The sequence below is a fragment of the Vicia villosa genome, unplaced genomic scaffold (assembly GCF_029867415.1).
Source record: "Vicia villosa cultivar HV-30 ecotype Madison, WI unplaced genomic scaffold, Vvil1.0 ctg.002467F_1_1, whole genome shotgun sequence".
Classification (NCBI taxonomy): Eukaryota; Viridiplantae; Streptophyta; class Magnoliopsida; order Fabales; family Fabaceae; genus Vicia; species Vicia villosa.
In genome coordinates, this window is record NW_026705936.1 from 190,535 (window position 1) to 198,008 (window position 7,474).

Consider the following 7,474-nt stretch of genomic DNA (forward strand, 5'->3'; position numbering starts at 1 on the left):
AGGAACGGAGGGAGTATTATTTAATGTTAATCAACCACTTTTTGGATTGATTCATGATGTAACTTACACAAATATTTAAGCAATGGAAACGCCACGTGTATCTACTCCAATAGTAAAAATCCTAAGTTCTGGAACTTATGAATTCTAGTGTACATTAAGTAACCTCCATTGGAGATGCTCTTAATGACATTTACAACATCATTTTACATAACAACGTCAGGATCTACGTAATTATGTATCTTGTTCAACCGTTGTTAAATCTTTTTTTCATAGTAGTAAATCTTTATTCTTCGCATCCTTGCGACTGACTCTCTGATCATCGGTTGCATTGTCAGTAAGCTCAGGAACATCAGTTGATCACTTCAAGGGTTTAATGAAAACTGAAAAAAACTTCATCTGCTTTCTCCAACAGTTTCAATTTTTACAGTCAAGGATTGGAGGAGAATTCAGAATGTCGTTGGTGTCATTCATCTCTGCAACGATTGATTGACTATCCATGATCCCGAAAAACACGACCATCGACGTGCGATTCTTGAAAACATGATCAAGAACCTAACCGAAGCTCTAGATACCAAATTGTTAGTGCATGAGATACTTTTAGTGAGGAGGGAAATTGAGATTGAGAAGAATATTAGGATAAACTATCTACAATATAAGAAAATACTATGTTCTGGAAATACCAACATTACCCTTCTGGTTTTGTGGCTTGCCACGTGGATGGCCTAACTGAATTTCTTTATTTCATTGCTGAATTTCAAATAGCTTTCCTTTCTATATATTCTTTTTGTTCCAATTTTTAATCAAATAATAAATATTACACTTTTCTATTACGTTTCCAATGTAACTTTTTTTTTTGATGTTACCTTTCCCATACAACTTTGTTTAACTCCATACTCAACTTTATCAATTAAAATATTTATTATTAAAGAAAACTTTCTAGCTTCTTTGAGAAGCTTTGACTCTTTAAACTCTCTCATTCTCTTTCTTAAATCTAAACTCTCTCTTTCTCTCTTTTTCTCTTTCTTCCTTCACTTTTCTTTCAATATTTTCTAAGCAATTTCATCATTTTTTTAGGTGTACTCATCTTTATTTAATAATATTTCATTACATATTTTTTCCAGGTTCTCCTTCATTGTTTAGAAGCTTATTTTGTTCTATTTTTTGGTATGATTTTATGGTTTCTTTGATTTTGTTTAATGATGGTCATTATATCTTCTTACAGTCATGCTCATGATTCTGATTTCTCCTCATTTTACAGTTTTAAGATAAAAGATTTTTCTTTTTCATTTTCTTTACACTTTTTTCACTTTTTTTTTTTTTTTCAGGTTGTAAATCTTTTGAAACAAAGATGAACACATAGTTTTCTCAAGTTTGTAGATCTATATTAAAAATGTTATCTTTAACATAAAAGTTTTCTCTTTTCATCTTCTTAACACTTTTTTAACTTCTTTTATTTTTTCAGGTCGTAAATCTACTGAAACAAAGATGAACACGATACTAAAACAACAACGTCGACAATATTTGTGAAAATATAAATTATGGTTGTTAATTTTATATCAGATCTATTATTTTAAATATGTTAATTTTAGATATGTTGCTTTTATATCATATATGTAACTGTATGTATTTTTTAGATAATTAATATCTTCTTTTGAGTTTTATTTAATTTTCTGTCTTCTATTTCAAAATTTATTATATATTTTTTAAATTTTATAAAAATAAAGAAGTGTAACAATTTTTTGGATGTTTCTACAAATTGAGACTTGAGAGGGGAAATACAATGATATAATTATTTAGAGAGAATGAATAAAATGAGACGTGAGAGTGATGAAGCTGAAAAATATTCAAATTTTTTAAGTAAATATTTGGAAATTATGGTATGTATTTAATTTGAATGATGTGAATTTGATGTGCATTTAAGGAGAATATTTTAAAGTGTGGAAGAATTACTATTTTTTAAAATCATAACTATTTGTGTTTTTTTATGGACAAAATATATTTGATGAATTTTTTGTTTTTTTTCAATTTATTTTTTTCTGATTATATTTATGTTGAATTTGTTTTTATATGAAATGTCTATATTTTTTTAGAGATAATTTTAATTATTTCAAGTAAGTATATAATTAGATGAAAAAATTATGTATCAGAATGAAATTTTCTTGCTATTTTTTTTTGATAACGGTAGAGTTGGTACACTTTGTGGGTCTCAAAATATTACAATCTATCCACCCAGCTTTCACGGATTTAATTTATTTAAATTTGCAAGTGTTGTAGCAACAAAGTGATGAGACAACAAGTCATGATGGGACAAGTCATAATATTTTCATTGCAACAAATAATAACTCTGCTATATTCAATATCTTGAAGAAAAAAAACATCACACATTAATAATTACATGATATAATATATTTACTATATAAGAAGTTAAAAAATGGGCGATGGATTTTTTTAATACACACCATAAATATATATTATTTATAAAATGTACAAGAACCTAAAATTAATTTATTTTTATTATGATAATAAAATGTGTCGATTTCTAATGTTGAAGTTGTTTTCCATTCGTTCAACCTCCAAATGTATATTTACTATATTGACTTTTATTATTATAATAAAATCTGTATAATTAATAAACGAAAATCAATAAAGATATACTCCATTTAAAAATATATTCCATTTAAAAATATACTCCATTTGACATTTGTCCCAATTTAATAAAACTATAATAATATTTTTTATTTTAAATGTTAAAATAAATTACACTTATATATTTTTGTATAATCAATATTTAACTTATATAATTGTCAAGATTTATTTAATATAATTTAACATTGATTTAAATTTATATCTACTTCAATATATTTCATATGAGTTTAATTGCTATGCACTGTCAGTATAAAACTTTTTACACTATCAATACATCACAACCACTCAATTATATTATTTAAAAAGATTTAAAATAAAAGTCAAACACTTCTAACAAATTAACGGTTGTGATTCACTGATGTTATAAAACTTATTTACACCGTCAGTGTATTACAATTAATTTCATTATAATAAAATTATATTATAAATTATATTATAATTATATTATAACTTTAATAGAAACATAAAGTTACTTATCAAAATCTATATTGATTTAATTTTTTCTTTTTTATTTACTATTTAAAATAAATCTACAATATAAGAAAATAAACTATTTTAGCAATTTTGGATGTCAACTTGTATTATAAGTATACATAAAAATTAATTATTAATGTTTGTATAATTGATGCATATATATATAAAAAATGCACACTTCATAGATATTTAAACGTGTTAATAAAAATATATGTCATTTTAGTTAATTTTCTAAGTTTTTTTTTTATAAAATGATTTTATTGATATAAATGTTTTTACGGGTGCTAGACATTTTTCTATACATTCAATTATTATTTTTTCACGGGTACCAGAGATTTTTTTATACATTCAATTTTATTTTTTTACGGGTACCAGAAATTTTTCTATACATTCAATTATTATTTTTTCACGGGTACCAGATATTTTTTTATACATTCAATTATTATTTTTTTACGGGTACCAGACATTTTTCTATATATTCAATTATTATTTTTCACGGGTATCAGATATTTTTCTATACATTTCAATTATTAATTTTTCACGGGTACCAGATATTTTTCTATTAAAAAATATTCATTTAAAACAAATGCGCGTCCCGTACCAGAACCCGTGCAAACGCACGGGTTTGTTACTAGTTATATTGAAAAGTTATTATTAAATTGAATTACAAAATGTCTATTTATATTCTACTAACTCACTTGTATACTAAGTAATAAACTTTAACCCTAGTTAACTTGAGCTTGGAGTACACAATTTGGATTATATCACAACAGAAACTTACTTAAAGTCCACATGTTTCTTTTATTCATTTAAAAAAGTAAAGCAAAGTTCCTATCTTTTGATTGTTCAACTCATATTTAATTTCGGAGAAGGTTTCAATAACGTTGGTATATGGTAACTTTGATATCTTTAGTCAATATATTTTTCTCTCACATTAATATAATATACATTAATAATTTATTCTTTTATTTTATTAACTAAAGTCACAAAATTATGACTACAGTAGAGTTCATGAAGTCTTTCCCTAAGAGCAACTCCAATTGTGCTATTCATCTTTGGGTTTTTTGTGGGACCCATATTACCACATCAGTTTGAAACAACTCATCTAATTTTTCACTTTAATGGTACAACTCTAAATAACTCGAGTTCCACAATTTTATGGTATCCAGTTATAACATTTCACTCATTCAATTATTTATATATATTTTTTACTATATTTTAATAGGAAGTGGTCCAATGCAATGTTGCATTGTGAAGCAACGATTTACCAACTGACAATTTTTTTTCCTTTTTCCAATGTCACATTCACACTCCATGCTGGCAAACTATGAGAAAGAACTTCCGCCGGAGATAGTCTAACATATAAGGGTCACATCACAAACATAATTAATCAGGTCGTTTATTAGAGTTGAAAAATATCAAGCACCAAGACTTTAATGATGGAAAATTGCAAAGGTTATATAAAAGCCTTTAAAAAGTAACAATATGCATACCATAGCAAATCGATACATAAAAAAATTTAGATTACATGAAAATGTTGTTACCTTTCTGTATTTTTTTACCACAGTAAGGGTTTCAATAACAGCAAGATATTAAGTCTAACATAAGACACATATCATGCGTCTAAGTAGACATTAGATACTTTATATTTATTAAAACAAAAGTTAACAAAATATTAAGAAAGTTCAAATTCTTAGTATCAATATAGAAGAGAATTGTGTTGTAGAAAATGGTCATTTACTACACAAAATATATCTCTATATTAAAAGAATTGCATAATCATAAGGAAAGAAACTAAAAAATATATCTGTATATTAAAAAAATTGCATAATCATAAGGAAAGAAACTAAAAATTAAGAAATTAAAACAATTTCATCTTGCAGGATTGATGATTCAAGAATAAATTGGAAGCAATTCCAGCTCTTGAAAAAACACCTGCATAGTCGAAGGGATTTTATTAGTCCACATACTTGAATAATGGATTATATTTATCATATGCAATGACCATACATGCTAACCTCCACCTGCAATTGATATGAACTTATGGATAAGAAAAATAAATGTAAAATAAAGGCATTCCTACAATTAGAATCATATACCAAAAGGCTATACGGATCAACGAATACACAAAAAGATCACAAACCTAACGGAAAAATTAACCAAGATAAACTCCCAAATATCACATCTGATAATTAACAAAAAAACACATCAAACAACACAACACAATTTTATCGTAGAAAAACCTCCGTTAACTAGGAGTAAAAAATCACGGGACCCGTAACCCACTTAAAATCTCCACTATAATCAACAATGGGTATAAACAAGGTTCTCTCTAACACTAGTTATAGGTATACATCAACATCATCAAGATTTGCAATCAATCTTAGAAGACAACAAGAATCAAGAGAGACAAAACAACCAAAAAACACCAAAAAATTATGACCTCAAAGATGGACTCGACAGACCGACTTATAAAGCTCTGAATCCAATCACCACCGTTCAGAATGTGCTCTTATAAGTCATGAACATCGTGTCAAAATTTCAGGATGATCCGACCGTTGAATTTTCGCAAGCTTTGATTTTCTGGAACTGATTTGTGCAGAAAAAGGGGGTTGCGGGATTTCACTCTTCTCCAATTTTTCTTGTTGTCTCTCTCACACATTGAATGAATAACCTAATCCTCTTTGTTGGGTGATATCAAAGGCTTACACACACATGGGTCACTAACCCATATCTAATTAGGTCTCTCAAATAGGAGGGAAAACCCAACAAACTCCCCCGAGCGATTAGTTGGAGGGCAACGCCAATCCGCCTTCCATATGACAAAACTTAAACTTTCTCCTAGGCAACACTTTTGTCAATATAACCGAACCATTGTCATCAGTGTGAATCTTCTCAAGCTCCATCAACTTGGAATCTAATGCATCACAAATCCAATGATAACAAACATCAAAATAGAAAAAGAAAAAATATTGTAGTGACTGAATTAGCCACCAAAATTTGATATTCATGAGTCAATTTTAAGAGATCACTAAATCGGTCACTAAAATAAATCATCCACTGATTTAGAGACAAAATTTTTGTGACCGAAATCTCGTTCACTGTAGTGACCGAATTAGCCACCAAAATTTGATATTCATGAACCAATTTTAAGAGGTCACTAAATCGGTCACGAAAAAATATTTTTATATACAATTTAATTTATATAAAAATTAGAGACGAAATTTCGGTCACTAATATATTTTTTTCTTTTTCTATTTTGAATCCTCTTTATTATGTTAATATTTCCTTTTCATTTTTTTTAAAGATTTTAAATCACTTTCAATTTTTAATTTTTACTAAATTTTTTTATTTTTTATTTTTTTAATATATAATATATTTATATAAAAGTATATGTATATATGTTTAAATATAAAATATAATAATAGATGTTAAGTGGTGTAGTGGAAAGTTGTTATTATAATATGCGATGGTCACAAGTTTGATTCTTATATATCACAACTTTTAATTTTATTTTATGAAAAAAGAACACTAAAATCGGTCACAAATTCGGTCTCTAAATTTCGGTCACTAAATTCGTCGCAAAAGCTTTTTCGGTCTTTAATTCGATTACAAAAAGCGAATTTTCTAGTAGTGGTCTCAACTCCTCATTCAACACACTACTTTTAGCCAAGTCCATCAAGATAATATCATTCGGAGTGGAGCTAGACAGGGATGTCCTAAAAGTCAATAATTAGGCAAAGTACCAAGAACCCACAAACCTTAAATTTCATCATCAAAAGTAAGGTTCATCTTCGACAATTGATTTAAAATCTCTTGAAAAGTGTTCAAGTGATCGGTCATTGGTGAACCATCACTATACCTCAATGACATCAATTTCTTGAACAAGAACAACTTATTGTTCCCTGTCTTTCTTGCATACAACTTCTCATGTTTGGTCCAAAGAGAGCGACATGAGTCACCGAGCTCACATGATTCAAAACATTATCATCCATCCATTGGAAAATATAACCACAAACTTGTCTATGCATCAAAGTCCGTTCTTCATCACTTTTTTCCATCGGGTTTTTCATTAGATAAAATAGATAAATGAAAACCTTTCACATAAAGCAAATCTTCCATTTTTCCTTTCCAAACATTAAAATTGGAACCATTCAAACTTAACATCCAAGATGTGTTTGTCTCCATCGTTACTCAAATCAAATCACGACTCTAGATACCACTTGTTGGGAGGAAATCACAAACGCAATAGAAAATTTGAATAAGATAAACTCTCTCAAATATCACATGCAACGATAATCAACAAAAAACACATTAAACAACATAACACAATTTTATCATGGAAAAACAACTG